Source organism: Helianthus annuus, chromosome 4, assembly GCF_002127325.2.
Source record: "Helianthus annuus cultivar XRQ/B chromosome 4, HanXRQr2.0-SUNRISE, whole genome shotgun sequence".
Lineage (NCBI taxonomy): Eukaryota > Viridiplantae > Streptophyta > Magnoliopsida > Asterales > Asteraceae > Helianthus > Helianthus annuus.
The window spans coordinates 138,107,895-138,126,719 of record NC_035436.2 but is presented as its reverse complement, the minus strand read 5'-3'; positions in this window follow the sequence as shown (position 1 = coordinate 138,126,719).

Genomic DNA, 18,825 nt, shown 5'->3' with positions numbered 1-18,825 from the left:
TAGCACTGCAACATCATAGTATGGAAGTGAGAGAATACTGAGAAGAGTTCTGAAATACTGAAGACCAGTTTCTCTTTTCACGACCATGCAGTGAAGTTCTTTGACGAACATCCAACTAATAATGCGACCCCGAGCCCGATTCTTCTCCAAACTCATATAGTTAACCTGATCCAACGGAGCGAGCGGAGGAGGATTCCTAGCAAGGAAATCCGCTCGCCATTCATTCACTGTTTTCTCACGGTTTTCTTGAGCTGTTGGTGAATCAGAAGAAAGATTTGCGAACTCTGCAGTCTTTTCAGCCACAAATCATCATCAAGAGCATTCACCTCCGCATTGTCCTTTCCAACATATACAGGACGTTCAGGATCAGAACTGATGAAGATTTCTTCAATTGTAGAGAAATCAGTTTGATCCTGTTCCAACGGAGTAGCATCAATCATACTCACAGCAACTTCATCCAAATCAGTCAAGATCAGTATTTGTTCATCAGACATTTCAGAAATAAACTCTCCCTCTTCTAGCAATTCACCCGTGACAGGATGATACTTCTGAGAACCTGAGGATTCAAGGAAATCTGCAAATGTTTCTGGTTCCAGGCTAATATGTTCAGGCCCTGTAGACGTTTCCAGTGTTTCTGTCTGTTCTGATGGGCCAGTGGTAGCTGTTGGAGGAGCAGAAGGAGTGTCTTGAGGTGTACCAGATCCACCTGCAGCACCGGATGCAGTTGCACCAGAACCGGAGGCAGTTGTTTGATCTGGATTAGCTGCATCATCATCTTTATCATCCTCATGCCTTGAGGGAACTATCCCTAAGGTACTGCACCTTTCACTCCACAATGTACCAACCTTGGAATGAATCTTATTGAAGTTTGCATACATGGGTTTGAAGGCTTCCATCAGTCTATCATCACGACTACTTACCTTCTCCCTCAACGCTTTCGCCTGAGTCTCCAAATTAGTACTAAGCCTTTTCATAATTTCGACTTCCCTATCTCGTGCCTTGTTTGCCTCTTTTAACCTTTCAATTTCCTCGGCCTGTTCCTTGATCTTGATATTCTGAGCTTCAACAATTGAACACAGCTGGTTGTGTGCCATTACATCTTGTTTTCGCTGGACACGATATTCTTCAATTGTTCTTGTGTGTCGACCAACTATAGAACCCAATTCACTGACTTGTTCAATCAGGAATTGTATCTTGTCAGCTTCAGAAAATCCAGATAAGGTTTCTGCCAGAGTTGGCCGCGAAGGCTCAGGTCTTGAAGAACCAGACTGACCAGCCTGACCCGAAGCACCTGTAGGACCAGTAATAGTGAGAGGGGGTCGGGCATGTGTACCTGAGGTGGGAGTTGCAGGCGGCTGTTGATCAACAGTCACCGTGCGCGTCCCAGAGGACCTCTGAGGAGAAGACATTAGCTCCAACGTCTCCTTTTCAGTCAGTTGATCACCAGAGGGAGGAAACTGCTGCTCAGGAGCAGATGAAGGCTGAACAGAAACTGGAATAGAGGAATCACCAGCAGCTTTCTTTGATGAACGAACATCCTGCCTTTTTGCTTTCCTCTTCTTAAGAAAACCCGGAGAAGTAAGCGTATAATCTTCATCCTGGTCAGATTCTCCAGTACTACCCGTCTTCTTTATACGCACAAACCGGGGGTTCCCGCGTTTATCAAAGACTTTTCTCATCCCTGGAGGAGGAGGATTATCATCCTCAGAAGATGAATCATCGCCATCAGAACCTCCTTCCTCTTCAGAAGACGAGCTGCTTTCATCAACTCGCTTCCTCGGCTGATCTACTTTACCTTTACCCTTGTCAGTCGCAACAGTACCAGACTGACCAGCATCACCACCATCTCCACCTGTACTACCACCTGTTTCAACAACCACAGCACCACCATCACCACCACCAGTACCAACACGAACATCAGGATCTACAGACATTTCCTGAACCTCTTCAGCAGCAACATTGACATCAACTTCAACACGTGCTGCAGCACTAGAACTGCCAGCAGACCTTCTTGTTGCTTTGATTCCATGTTTAGCCCCGAGCTGAGTATCAGCCATAGCGATTAACTTTGGCTCTTCATTATCAGAATCGCTCGCGTCTCGACGCCATCTGTGGTTCTGCGGTGCCTCATAGCCAGGAATATTAAGATGACCAATAAGTTTCCTAATTGGGTCCGATTCCTTATAGGCGGCCATAGACTTGAATATCAGCAGAGTACGCTCATTCATTGGATTAACAGGAAGAACATCTGCCTCGGCTTTAGCAAGATCAGGAATCTGATCATCTATCATCATCTGCAGAAACCTGGGATATAACCAGAACTTGGTGGATGTTCGCTGTGTTGCTGACGGAAGTGGCCTTCGAGCGTTTTCCTTCAGATTGTCGAAGACATAACGAGATATGTTGAACGGCTTGTTTAGAATCAGCGCCGTAAACAATCCAGTCAAATCGATCGGTGACAGATCATACCCAAAACGCTTGTTGCTTAGGCAATGAATAAGAATATGCAACAGGAACTTGTATCGAAGCGGCATATACTTCTTGTTGATCTGATTGGCAAGAACGTCGTCGCTGTACCGCAGCCTCATCAGTAACCCCCGCTGACATTGTAAATCTATAGAAGTAGGATCTTCCGGTTGATCTCCAAGCCGTAGACGTTCTCTGATAGTGTTTTCTGTTATAACCACGGGTTTCAATCACAGCTGAACTCCAAAACGCCTTGATGTGCGACTGATAGGCAACGTGCTGTGTTGTGATAGCATAATTGATGCGTGCCCTATGAAGATACTCCATGATTCCAGTAAACTCCGGACTGATACTCCCTTCCGGTTGTAAATACGCAGCCATATTATGTCTAGATTCAGACATAGATTCAACTTCCGATTTCTCCTTCTTTGTTGGCTTGGCCCGTTCCTTTTTCGCTACTTTTGGTGCCATTTCTGTTCATCAAACATAGACACGTAATAAGAAAAAGGTCAAACAGTCAACAAGAAATTCCACACTTAGAAAATTTTCAATTTCTTGGAAAAATTCTAAGTGTTGAACTCTTCGAAGGATCCAATTTATCCATCGAAGGATTGAATATGGCACGAAGGATGGCAGTCTGTTCGAAAGATGTCAGTCAATTCGAAAGATGTCACTTTTCTTGAAGGATGACAACCTTATCGAAAGATCATCTTTCGAAGGATCAAGAGTTTGAAAGATGTCTTGATCATTCGAAGGCTTGATCAATCGAAGGATGATCCTTCGAGGAATCTAACATCTTTCGAGACTCAACTCGAAGGATGTTGTTCAGCACATCTATCGAGGTGATGAGTCATCATCTTTCGTTTTGATTACCGGCAACTGTTCAACGGCAAGTTTTCCGGTAAGTTTTAGTTTTAATTCCGGTGATTGTTTAAACTGAAATCAAGTGTGTGCTATATCAGACAAACACAACACTACAAACCATTTCATACAATCAACATTTTGACCCAAACCGGACATGAACACACGCACATGTATCAGTTTAACCATAAACCCTAACCATCCCCTGTTTAACCCAAACCAAATATCCATGTCATCAAGATTCAAACCAACATTTGACACACACAAACAGATACAAGAACACCACATAATCATCAAAACTATCACTGATTCATTAACAACATATTCAGATTTCACATTTTATCCTATTCTAGTTAATAAAATTTGAAAGATAAGAACACAAGATCATGTTATGTTTGTATCATTGGAAGTTAAGGTGATAATGATTGTCCTACCGAAAGTGTATACAAATCCTGATAATGTAACTTGTTAATAAAATTTTGGCAGAGTTTTGTGATGATGAGAGGTTTTTGGGTGATGACTTTTGAAACTGATAAGTGCAAATGAGGAAGAAGATGCTTTATATACCCTGACCTCGAAAGTCCAACCGCCTCGAAGGACCCAAAACCATTCGAAAGATGTAAAGGTGTCTCGAAGGATGATCTTGGGTTCGAAGGATCCCTATTTGGTTCGAAGGATCCAGATATTTGAAAGATCTGGATCGAAGGATACCAGATATTTTAGAATCCTTCGAAAGATATCTTTCGAACTAAACCATCTTTCAAAAGGATCTGGTCAACTCGAAAGATCAATTGGTCAAATCCTTCGTTGACCAAAACATCTTTCGACTGAGACAGTTGACTTTCGTTGACTTTCTTGACCATCTGATCTTTCGAGGGCCATTGCTTCCTCAAAGGATCAGATTTCCCACCAACACTTTGGATTTTTGGGAATTTCCAATTTACACCCTTCAAATTTTGGAGGTTTTTCAGAAATGACCATTTTGAAAAGTTGTCCGTTATGAAGTTCTGCAAAGGTTAGTTTTATGAAGTATCTCGGCTTGTCAGGTATCGGATCGAGCACCAACATCAGTTAATCAAAAATAATATAAAATTAAAAATCTTTTTGGATTTTGTGGTTTGATAAAATAAAAGGCAACAATTTTAAAATCCTTTGAATGTTATCAAACGACATCACTGCTAATGTCGTGCTGATATGCACCAAACGACAAAAACTATTTAAAAATAAAGCAGTAAATAAATATGTACAACACAACAATATTTTTGCGAGTTTCTGGCGAAGAGAATCATATCAGCTTGCGGTCTTTTGTCAAAAACACATTTCCTTTTAAAATTCTTTTACAGACGTTGATAAATATTCTACCACAATTACCGATATTGTTGTCCACTTAAACTCAGCGATCAGGTGTAATCATAATACAATGAGATACGTTTAAGGTATGTTTTATACTTACCGACCGGTGTTCATCCACTCACGACACATTCCCGTATCAAGGTATGCACGAGAGTTCATCATACTGGGGAGTATACCATTTATCATCCGTTTTTTTAACGTATATATATACAATGTGAACAAGTCACTTATTTGAGTTTGAAAACAAGCCCTATGTGATAGAATCACTTATTGATGAGGAACTTGATTTTCGATGCATGAGGGCACAGGAGCAAGTCCGTGAACAGGTCAGTACTTCCGTACAGCAGAGAGACGAACTTGACTCCCGGATAAATGTGATATTTTATCACTTATTTTGTATGGACATGTGATTGTTTATCACTTATTGAGGTCGAATGCAGTATGAAATATGTACACGTATGTATGGTATCATGGAAGAACTTAGACTTTGTCTTTTATAGAAACAACCATGATACCCAGATGATAAACAGCATAAACCCCGAATATCTCAGAACCTCGGCAATCTATCAAACGAAATTTCGGTACCAAGACCATATGCCAATGAGCGGTTCCCACGCGGTTTTCAGTTCATTATGTTTATATCTCCTGCATACTTTAAAATGATCGTGAGTCTACCGGTACATCATTAGTAGAGCTACTTATCATTTTCTTTTCCTTTTGATTTCTAGAAGCATGTTTCAACCGACCTCTGATGTAATATCACTTTCTCTTATATTACCAAGAAACTCATTTTTGTTTTTCTATTGTTTTTGTGTTCTTCTGAATTTTCTCCCCCTTAAATGCAGAAAGTAAATAAATTAAAGACATATTTTTGTGTTTTTGTGGTTTTTCAATGTTTTTGTATTTTTCTTGAAACTTTCTCCCCCTAAAATTCAAAAATAAAATAAAGTAAAAATATTTTTGGATTTTTGGTTTTTAGAAAAATATTTACAAAAACGATTTCCTGATGTCGGTTACTCTAGCTTCACCTTAATGCCGTTTACCAAAAGTAAATAATCAAATCTTGATTTATCAAATGATTTGGTAAAAAGGTCGGCACGTTGGTGGTCGGTATGAATATGAACCACATCGATAAGTCTCTTTTCAAAACAATCACGTATGAAGTGATATTTAATATCGATGTGCTTCGTTTTCGAGTGCTGTACAGGATTTCTAGTGATCTGTAAGGCAGCCTCATTATCAACATAAATAGGAGTAGTTAGGAATTCAAAACCGTAGTCCCGCATCTGTTGTTGGATCCATAGAACCTGGGAGCAGCAACTAGACGCAGCAATGTATTCTGCTTCACATGTAGACGTAGCCACACATGTCCGCTTCTTGCATTGCCAAGTGACTAGGCGATTGCCTAAGAACTGACATCCTGCTGTAGTTGATTTTCCATCTTTCTTGCAGCCGCCGAAATCAGAATCACTGAAAGCTTTAAGATCGAAGTTATCATCCTTAGGGTACCATAACCCGGTGTCAGGGTAACTCTTCAGATAACGAAAAATCCTTTTGACAGCAGCATAGTGAGAGACCTTCGGATTCGCTTGGTACCTAGCGAGAAGACAAGTTGGATACATAATGTCGGGTCTTGATGCGGTGAGATACATTAAGGATCCAATCATAGCACGATAAAGTGAAGAATCCACAGCATCCCCTTCTTCATCCGGAGTAATCCCGTGATTCTGCGGAAGAGGAGTAGAAATTGGCTTCGAATCGGACATCTGGAACCGGCTCAAGATGTCTCCGACGTACTTGGTTTGATGGATAAAAATTCCAGATTCGGACTGATTAACTTGCAAACCCAAGAAGAACGTCATTTCACCCATCGCACTCATCTCGAATCGATCTTGCATCACCTTCTCAAATTCTTTGCACAACTTATCATCGGTAGAACCAAAGATAATGTCATCGACATACACTTGTACCAACAGAAGATCTTCACCTTTTTCTTTGATGAAGAGGGTACAGTCGATCAAACCCCGTCTAAACCCATTGCTCAGCAGGTAGGTAGACAGTGTTTCATACCAGGCCCGAGGTGCTTGATGAAGACCATATAATGCCTTGTTAAGTAGTAAAACCCTGTCAGGATGTAATGGATCTTCAAACCCCGGTGGTTGCTCGACATATACTTCCTCTTCGACTACTCCGTGTAGAAAAGCACTTTTAACATCCATCTGGTACACCTTGAATTTCTTGAAGGATGCGTAGGCTAGAAAGATTCTAATAGCCTCCAGACGAGCAACAGGTGCATACACTTCATTGTAGTCAATACCTTCAATCTGACTGAAGCCTTGAACCACTAACCTTGCTTTGTTTCGGACAACAATCCCACGGTCGTCCTTTTTGCACTTAAACACCCAGCGAGTTCCGATCTTTTTGTAGTTGTCGGGCCTATCAACCAATTTCCATACGCCCAACTTCTCGAACTGCTGAAGTTCTTCTTGCATTGCTTCCACCCAGGAATCATCTTTCAATGCCTCATTCCAAGATCTAGGCTCTTCTTGGCTAACATAGCAGGCGAAAGACCAATCATTTTGTTGTCCCGATTCTCGTATCTCAGCATACAAGCCAGCATTTTCATTATTTCTGATTTGATTCCTTGTCCTTACACCACTGAGAACATCACCTATAATATTCTGCTGAGGATGAATGTTATGAATTCGGGTTTCAGAAACTGGAGGAATTTCAACATTTGACCTCAAGTTATTGATATTTAAATTCCCGATATCATTCTGAAGCTGGTGAGTTGTAGAAGATGATGCATTTTCTTCTTGAATAATTGGCGCAGACACTGGATCCGTTGCTTCTGAAGTACCTTGAACCGGACGCAGTGCTTCACCATCATTTGCATCAACAGATCCTGCAACGACACGAATCACTCCAAGGAAAAGACGTTTGTCTCCACATCCCCCCTATTTCAGTTAACGACGGTAATGTCACCTAACAATTGGTCGTCACACGAAACCCCAGGTAAAGTCCTCAAATTTCTATTATTGAAATTTCGAATTTCACGCTCACTGAGTAGATTTTCGCATCTCTACTCCTCTTAATGGTCATTGTATCACGATCATTTCTTTACAAGTTACATACGTGGTTTTTCATTGTGACCATGCCGAAAGTTTTCTTGTTGATACATATGTTTATTGTCGGATTGCGCTAAAACCAAGTTCAATTGTTTGAACTTGTCCATTACACATGTTCGATTCAAAACACAATATGATGTATTGAAAACGTCATATTCAAATTCGTATTAACAAACGTTTCATTTGTTCCAAGTCGAAGTGAACTTGTTTGGCATTCGACTCCATTAAATTGTTTGTTGATTTCGACACCTTGTGGTGGTGTTTTCACTTAACTAAAGCTTGCGCTAAACTCATTTCGGCATCTCATGCACGGGTTTAAATATTACTTATTGATTGCTTTAAATCCGCTTTGATTTATCATAATTAAAACAGTCTTAACACAATCGTGTGATAAGACAAGGGTATACAAAATTCGTTTCATATTCCGGTGTACCTTCTAACGGTCCTTTCAACATCGATCGACTATCTTACGATATTCATTGCTTCTGCACCTTCGATCGAGAATATTATTTCCTTGGTGTTTCATTTTCAATTGAAAAATTCTATGATGTCATTTGAAACGAACTTTCAGATTCCCTTTACTGCGCATTCATTTGACTTCAAACACGGCGAATTTGTTTGATCACCGCTATTATTGAATTATTTGAATCACTACGACACCTTGTGGTGTCAGTATAAACTTGTAGCTTGGGCTAATCATGATTGAGCGTTTCATGCAAAACACAGGTGATACTTGTTCGATCACCCCTATTATTGAATTGTTTCATTCAATGCGACACCTTGTGGCGTCGGTATAACTTGCAGCTTGTGCTGATCACGATCGAGTGTTTCGTGCAAACTAGTATATTTGAGGTTGTTGATTCTAAGTTCATCTAGTGGATGTTATTGCGTCTAGAACTCATTTACATGTTATAAACATTCATATGGGATTCGATTGGTCGAAGTTCCTGTTCATTGTTGGATCCTTGTTAACTTAGTCACACTAGTGAGTGTATCTATACATCTTGTTTCCCTTGACATCAACTCTTGAAACACAATTCTGAAGAGATAACATAATCTAAATTTCGAGGACGAAATTTCTGTAACAGGGGGAGAATGTGACAACCGGTAATTTACGGATCTTAATTACGTGATTAACAGATAATTAACGCGATAATAGATAGTGTTTATGACCCTAATTAACTAAATTAGACCGTTGGAGTGTCCAGGAACGTTTGTTCAGCTATACAGTGCGCGTATGACGATTTGCGTGGAGTCTGCGACAACGGACTGAAACCGTACGAAATACTGACGACACCGACAAATATGGATGTTACACGAAAATTTTTAAGCTTATAGAGTTTGGCTTGCGATATCGGGTCTCGTAGGAATTACGGGCCACTTACTCATGAGATGGGCTTGTGGGCCTTGGGCCCAAGCCCAAAACCCACAAGCCTAAACCAGCACACAATATACTTGATCTTTCTACAAGATTTTTCTTGTAAATCTGTCCAAAATCACTTCAAGATCTTATAAAATCCTCTAAAATCTCAATAAAATCTTGGCAAGATCTTACGAGATCTTATAAAATCTATATAAGATTTATAAAATCTTACTAAATATTTCCAAAAGATTTTAATCCTAAAGGTAAAACAAATGACCTGGATGTCATTTAAATGCACACAAGACAATGAAAACAATTCTGTTTATAAATAAGAACATGAAGTTCTTTCTTTTTCTCATTCCACAAACAGCAGACAACATAACCCTCCCCACTCTCTATATGCAAAAGCAAACACAGAGAAATCAATTTCTCACAAGAAGACCCCCAACACCTCCACTTTCCCTCTCGATCTCCATTACCGGCACACCGAACACCCCCCCCCCTTCTGATGACGACCCGACGGCGGAGAACCGTCGGCATACGGCGGCGGTGGCGGTGGATCTTCACGACGGCAAACAACCCCCCTTCTTCTCTCCTCTCCGCTGATGTGTAACCGGGGACGATAACAACCACCACCACGGTCTGGTGGTGGTGCGACGGTGAAACAAGAGAGAGAGAAACGAGACGGAGAGAGAGATGTCGAAGAGAGAGAGTGTTGTATCAGGGAGAGGGAGAGGGAGAGACTGAGTCGACGGAGATGGGGCGGCGCCGCCGCTCACGGCGGCGACAGTGGTGAAGCCGACGGCAAAGGTGGGTGGTGGCAGGGATTACGACAACAGGAAGTGATGGTGGTGCTGTTCCGAGTCGGTCAGAAAATCCAACAGGTTCGATTCTGATTTGTTTCAAGTTTTGGTTCGGGTGTGAGTTTTGATTCGAGTTATGTTTGTTTCGGGTTCCACGACTCAGTCGGGTTTGAGTTAACTCAGCTACATTTCGGGTCAAACCCGGTTGACTCGGTCAACACCCGAGTCAACTCGGGTCAACAGCAGATCGGCCGGTCAACAAACAGTAAATGATTTTGGTTTGGATTTCGGTTCAGATTCGCGTATGGATCTCGCGGGTCAAGTCTTGCGGTTCAGGTCAACGGAACGGTTCGGGTCGACACGGTCAACTCAGCGAGTCAACTCAGCCGGTTGACTCGGTCAACTCAGTCAATGTTCGATACGGAGATGGGTAAAGTCTAAACGACACGTTTAATATTTACGTTTTTACATATATTTTTAATCTTATGCGATGTCGAGCTCGAACCGAACGGATTGATATTTAGTTTATATTACGTCGCCATTGCAAGAGTTATTTATATTAATTACTGAACATTGGTTGAATTTTGGCATATATCGACACGTGGTTGTCGGGGGCGTCCAAAAACAGAGGAAACTCTGCCCGTTTTTCGAGAAAATCCGCAAACACAAAAGGCGTTTTATTATAAAACGAAACTATCGGATCCAAACAACCTTCTATGGAAACAAATACAAATATATACTTACTTTCGACGACATTACATAACCTACAAAGCATGTTTATAACATTTCGACAAACCGCCTTACAAAATAACAAAACTTGATGGTTTTATGAAAATAAATATGTTCAGTTATATTTATTTCCAAACAACGAACAACTCGGATTCTTTTCAAAATAAATATAGATATATATTTATTCCAAATATCGTACAACACGTTTTCTTTTACAAAAATAAATATGGGTTATATATTTATTTTTCAAACATAACAACTCGACGATTCCTTTATAAGATAAATATAACTCTTCATATTTATTTTATACGCCTAAACGGCATATACGTATATTTTTGGCAAATATACACAAGACGTGATATATATATATATATAATACAAGTTATTATATATTATTTTCATACGAAACGCGATACGAGTTTGTTATATGATATTTTCATAGAAATATTCTTTTTATACACGTACGACTTCATAAAATGAAGCTAAACAAATACAACTTAGTCATTTTCATTAAGTTAGCTATTTACCGTTGAATCGTTCGATTAACGATTCGGTAGAGCTCGATGACACGTAGTTTAGATACTGCGTTTATTTAGAAACTTATTAGATATTCCGTGTTAGGAATATTGTAGAATGCACGCTAGCAAGTCAAGTCTTGGAAACGACATCGCAAAGTCGTATATAGCTAGCCTTGCACAGGAATATTCAGGCGAGTTCATAACCCCCACTTTTTACTGTTTTACATTCTTTTTTTTTTTGTAAATGTTTTCGGGGTGGAAAGACATGCACGATTTTCAGAAACATACAAAGTTTTGAACAAACGCAAAACTCGCATTTCTAAATCATATCACGAATGTATTTCGAGAAACTCAAATGATTTACGAAAGGTTTATACTAAACGTACCGGTTTTTACAAAACAAATGCTTATTTTCGAAATATGAATGATTTTTCATAACTAAGGAGTCAGTCAGGGTGGCTGGGAAGGTTCAGTCAGGGTGGCTGGAAAGGTTCAGTCAGGGTGGCTGGGAAGGTTCAGTCAGGGTGACTGGAGAGGTTCAGCCAGGGTGGCTGGGGTGGAATATATGTTACAGTAATTACGAATACTTTTTACATGGTATGGTTAGCGTAAGGAGGGTTACTATTTAGATCATGTGAGTGGGTAGGCGGAAACTTGAGGCCGTTAATCCTCATTGTAGGACCGAGGGACAGGAGCGGTAGATCTACTTGGGTGTAGCGAGCCCAGCCCTAGGTCCAGCATAACGGACCTCGGGGTGACTTAGTGCCCGACGCATAAATCCGCTAGGTTTGAGTCTTCCTACTTGCACTTCACACATATCAATGGCCTTGCAAACCATTGGTGATCTCTTTTTCCTTATCTGCTACATACCAGGGATTTCTATACTTACGGAAACTTTTAGTTCATACAAATTAACTACCATGTTTTATACAAATCCAAAGAATTATGGGGGTATAGAGTCAAGGTCAGGGTGGGCATTGACGGTTTTGCGAACATACAAATACAAGGCTTTACAGGTTTTATGAACATAACGTGTTACAAACACAACGTTTCCATATAACTTGGCAAGAAAATGATTTTTAAATTCATTTTCTCAATACTATTTCAAAAACCGGTTACTAAAGATTTATTTCAAACCTTTCACAACTCAAAAGATTTATCTCAAATCTTTTATGAACAAACTATGAACTCGCTCAACTTTATGTTGACTTTTTCGCATGTTCTTTCTCAGGATGCATTCTAAGACAAGGCGCGGTTGGAATAGGATGACCATGAAGAGTCGAGTACTTAGTGGCGTTCATTTTCTAAAAGACTTAAATTATTTGCTTCCGTTGTGCAATGAAGATACCAGTCCAGTCACGCCAATGCTCTGATAATTTCGGGGTGTGACACCTAGACCTTGGTGATTTCACGGTTAGAATCCAAGTTTTGAAAGATAGAAAGGTGTAGAATCAAGTAATGATCAAGAACGTACAAGAGTTAGAGCGAAAACTTACCGGAGTCGGGAGAAATCTGAGAAAAGATGAAGAATAGGAGCTGGCCGGTCAGAACTTTCCAAAAGTGGATATGAAGACAAGGACAACCCTATTTATAGGCTTCCAAAAGGGGAAAGTGGCAGCCGATCGGCCAGGAGCTCCGATCGAATGGGCTGCTCGATCGGCCGGCAAGATGCTAGCCGATCGGCTGGCCTGTTCGATCAGGATGCTTCCTGTTCGATCCACGACCCACTTCGAGTATTTCACGACGATTTTCGATGTTTCGATTTCGATGGACGATGATACGAATACGATAGAGTTCCTAGTCAAATTACTTTCAGTCCCAACTACTATATCTAACATACAATCTTCTATAAGTCACGTTTCGATGTCGGTTTCGATTGAGTTCAATTGCCTTTCGAGTTTCGATTCGATTTTCGATTGATTTGCTTGAATACCACACCAAACATAAAGTAAACACGCACAAGTAACACATAAGGCACATACACACGTATAACAATACCAAAATTCGCATAATTCGAGTCTCGAGTTCGATGATTGTTAGACTGGTTTGATTACTGATTAGTTAACTTTATCGCATTGTTACTTCCTATCATTCACAGTCGTAGATCGGTTCACGTTAAAACATTTGATTACTTCGATTCTTGCTGATTACAACACTTACTCCACATAATACAATTAGAACACAAAACAGACTACCTACAGTCAAAGAAAGTCAAAGTTGACTTGGACTTTGACTTTGACTTTGACATTCGAAAACACGGGGTGTTACAGAAGTGCTGACCTAGTTCCCGGATAATGCTTTCCGCAAAAGCTTTGGAATATAAGCTCACCCTCAGCAAGCTGATGAAACAATAAAATTGATAGTCGCTGCTGTTGTAATCAAAAGATCCTCTAAAGGGGACACACCAAAAGTCGAAGCCGTCATCTCTTTGCGTATACGGAAGTATCGACCTGAGCTCTCACGGCCCTCGCACCTAAACCCCTGACAGATATCATCTGTGGTATACTCACCTGTAAGACTGAATATTGGGATCTGGATACAGGAGTATATTCAAGTAGTAGGACACATGAATAAGTTCAAGAGCTTAAAACATTAACATCGTATCTTGAATCAGTTGAAGTTTGTGAGAAAATTTAAGTGGACAAATATACTGACAATCTAGGTGAATTGTTTAGAGCTTAAAATGAAATCAAGCTTAACGGTGTTTGTGACATGTCTCATAAACTGATATGATCCTCTTACGCAAACTCACAAAAATAATGTTTGTAAATATTTTCATTTCTGCATCTTTTTGTTTCTACAATTGGTGTCAGTCTTTGTCTCTACAAGTGGTGTCATTTACCTTCTTTCAGAAAATCCAAAAAGATTTCGTGTGTGTTTTAGCATAAATTTTTGAAAAGTCAAAAAGATTTTTGACAACTGATGTTGGAAAGCAGATTTTCAAATTCCGAGTGCTAAACATGATGACATTATTGTGAGGGGGAGTGTGTTTTGAGTGTCAAAATATGTTTTTTAAATCAACAAGTGGTTCATCATGTGTGTGTGATCTGAGGGAGAGTGATTGTTGGTGCATATGTTTATGAGAGGGAGTCGTCTGATTATTTCAGAGTGTTGGTGCATTCAAATTATTAAATTTAGAAAATTTACTTTTGGGTTAAGAATGTGCAGGAATAGCCAGATTTCGATCTTGGACCTGAAGACAAAAAGCCAGGTTAATTCAATCCTGAGACCTAAGCTGAACGAAAGCCAGGTTACGATACTTGAGGACTCTGATTGAAGGAAGCCAAGTTTCGATCCTGGAAATTAAATGCTGTGAACAGAGCTAGTGCCAGGTTCCAAATTCTGTGGTGAAAGTTAAAGTCAGAAAACAGTCTTGAACCTGTGAAAGCCAGACAAAGATCCTGAATCAGATGTTGCTAAAGAACAAAGAAATACCAGCAAATCGAGAGGGGGAGTCTGAAGATATTCAAGCAGATATAGTTAAAGAGGAGTCTGTTGATGAAGATAGAGAAAGAGAAGCCCAGAGACTGATCAAGACTGAAGAAGTGAAGACATGGAATTGTCGTGACTCGATAGTCGACTCGTCAACATCTGAGGGGGAGTCTGTAGGTGCATTACATCTGTCGACTTCATCTTGGATCGAGTCTTAGATCACATTGTATAGATTAGGGCATGTTTTACGAGAAAATAGGAGAGAGTATGTGTATAGGAAGCAGATTTCGCTCATATGGTCATTCTTAGTTGCAGATTTCGCTTATATGGACAGGCAGATTTCGCTCATAGGGACATGTGATCCTTGGAGCGAAATCTCATCCCTATATATAGGGTCACTTGAGCGAAATCTCATATCTGTTGTACGAATTCCATACCGAAGTGCTGCCGGTGTGAAGATTGAGCTGTAATTGTTGTCATATCAATACAATCAGTAGATTAAGTGAAGAATCAGCTGTTTCTACCTCCGTTTCTTGTTTTCCGCACCTAAAACGAAGTAAAACTCCTCTGAACGACTCATTCGGGTCAGACATCGATCCTACAGAATTAAGTACAACTTGAGTTCCTGTGGTTTACATTAAATTGCACGTTAAGACCCTATCCTTTTGTTTTCAACCTTTGAGTCTGCATGGTTGCAAATTTTCAACATCTGAATCCTCACCGTTTGATACCCGTTTAAAATTGAGTGAAAAACCAAAATACCCCCGTATTTTATATCTGCAACATGCGTCCCTGCCTCTAGAATTATGATTTCCTCCAAATTCAAATCTTTAACATTTTTTACTAACCACTCTTAACTAATTTTAACTAACCATTATTAGTTAACTAAACAAACTACTAAACTACTACTAAACAAACTCCTAAACTGCCACTAACCACTATTAATAAACTAAACAAACTGCTTAACCCAAGGTTGTTCAGTTTAAGCTGCATTCAAAAACCATGATAACACTTTATTCAATTAATGGTTATAGTTTAACATTAGACATAATGCATCAACCATTGTTGCATCTGATTCAATTAAGGGTTGCATTTACAGTTGCATCAACCATGGTTGTGCAATTTAAGTTGCATTCAAAACCCATGGTTGCACTTGATTCAATTAATGAATACAATTTAATAGACATAATGCATCAACCATGGTTAAATCAAAGAAGTTGTGTTCTACATTCAATCTTTGGTTGCATTAAGAAGCTACATTCTACAATCAACCCAATAGTCAAACATAAATCCACCCAATAGACCAATCACATTATCAAACAATGAACCAGTCAAATAAAACTCAACTTAACAAACTCCATTCAAACAATTTTGTCTATGGTTGTAGTTCAAGCATGGTTGTATCAGTCAAACAATAAATAACCATGAAACAAACAGTCAAACAATAGTCAACCATGGAACAATCAAATCATGCTTGCACCAGTCAAACAATGATTACATTATCAAACTATAATCAACCCAATGGACCAATCACACTATCAAACAATGGACCAACTATAATCAAACAAAAGTCAACCCAACAGTCAAACAATGAAACAATAATCAAATTTTCAAACAACAATCACACTACATCAAACACATTAGCAATCAAACACAATCATCAACCACATTATAATCAAACACAATCATCAACCATTACCTATATTACAAAAATATCGGATTCTTACAATTAGCGGAAAAAATGTGTATAATTGATTGTAACAATTACTACCAAAATGATTAAAAAAACCATTAAACCGTTCTAGCTAGGCATCATTTTCATATACAAAAGCATTATCAAATACCTCTACTCTATTCTATCACTCCTGTCTCATTTGAACCGTATGTCCACGTTCACATTGTGCATAATCTGAGCACTAGCCTTATATGCATGACCACATGGCGTAGAGTCGTATTGAGTCGTATTCTAGCTACAACATTTGAGGATCAAGTTCAAAACACAATACATTAGGAAAATTTATATTAACAATACTCAAATCAGACCACACTTACCTCGGACACTTTGAGTGTCTACGGTTACTTCTGCCTGTAATCGCAGCATGTCGCTATTGCCAAAGATTATCAGAGATGATGAATGGGGTGAGATGGCAGGGATCAGGGATGTAATTGGTGGGTTTAGGTGAAATTAGAGGAGTCAAATGGTTTTAGGTTGGTGGATTAAGGTGAAAAGTCATCCCTTACCGCCATTATATCCTTAACAGTATATGTCACACCCCAAAACGTCGTAGCGGAAATACAACTGTGGCGGTGACGGAGGTTGGTGCCCATAAATATCTTAGTAGACGATGCATGTTTATTTTGGACATACAACTTATATAAAACATGAGTTCAGAGTTTAAAGTTTAAACACAATCCACAACCACAACATGGTTGTCTTGATCCTTATGGATCCAAATACACACGGTCCCAAATTAGTTTTCAAAAGTTGTCCAAAACATTTTTAAACACGACAAGCATCACTACCACAAGATATGCCAAAATCCCGAAGTCGAATTCATGTACCTGAAGAACACGCAAAAATCAAGTGTCAACACAGAGGAAGGTGAGTTCACATATTCAAATTCATAACAATTTTTTTAGTGAAAACTTTCTAACTATGAATTTTTAATGGTAAAACACTATATATAGTTAAGAAAGTAAATTTTATTTCCTTTATCAAAATCCGAGGGTCAGCTATCGTGAGAGGTTTATGAAAAGCCTCCGATAGATCATTTTCCCAAGGTTTATGTAGTAAATTCCAGCCCAATCGTTCAGATTCGTAAGTTTGCAAGACATTACGAGCTATATATCAACAGTGAGGGTATACTCAAGCTAGACACAAAAAAGAATAAAATTCGCCGCTATATGGACACGGAGCTACCGGTCATGACGGGGTTGTCAACCCGATAGATCTATCAACCATCCCACACATATTATTAATGATTAAATTGGCTCGGTTGCACCAAGTGCCATGTAATTGGGGTCACTCAGGTCGTTTTACCCCAAACACCGTAATTTTCCCCGTTTTCTCCCCGAAACATATTTATATTCAATCAATTCATGTTTTCCTCGAAAACAACTTTATATCATTTACATTTCCAAAACCATGTTTTCCTCAAAAACATAACATTTCATTTCCAAATTATATTTTCCATGAAAATATATTAATAGTTTATTTAAAGGCATGTTTTATACGAAAATATATAATTATCCTTTCAAAGGTGTGTTCTTCCCCCAAAACAGTGTATAAAACAGTAAAAGAGGGGTTAGTCACCTTTGGGTGCGTTTTTATATTATCACAATCCCTTAAATTGGTCTACACGTCCTAAATTAAGTAGGAATGATTTAATAACTAATTATTCTATTAATACCTAAGTTTCTCCAATACTTAGAATTTTCACATTATTGGCGTATTTATATATATGTGTCTATTCATATATATATATATATAGTAGGGTTCGCACGGAAAGTGTGTTTTTCCTAGAAAGTCTAGGAAGCGATCTGGTCCATCCGATTGGTGTGTTTAAGGGTTGAGATTAAATCAATGGCAATCTTGTAATATTTGAGTTTAATTAATTGATTGTTTTAAATGAGTAGGGGTAATTTTGTCAATGGCCGTGTTTTAAATCAATTAGATAACCGCCCAGTTCCTAAATTCAAGCGATTTTCCCCCTCTCTCTCTCCAAACCCATCTTGGAAACCCCAATCCCTACCAAAAATAACTACAATCATGGAAGAAGATAACTTTAGAAACGATGGAGAGCACCAGATCAAATTAAAACACTTCTCCATCTCCACCATCTCCGAGTTCATCATCACCATTCAAATATTGTTCTTATCATCTTCGTTTTCTTGACGATGTGTTTTAACAGCAAGCAAATTAATACAGTTGTGTTTTAGCAGCAAGCAGATTCATACAGTTGTGGTTTAGCATCCAGATTCATACAAATGTGTTTTAACAGCAAGCAGATTCATACAGTTGTGTTTTAGCATTCAGATTCATACAGATGTGTTTTAACAGCAAACAGATTCATACAGTTGTGTTTTAACAGCAAGCAGATTCATACAGATGTGTTTTAACAGCAAGCAGATTCATACAGTTGTGTTTTAGCATTCAGATTCATACAGTTGTG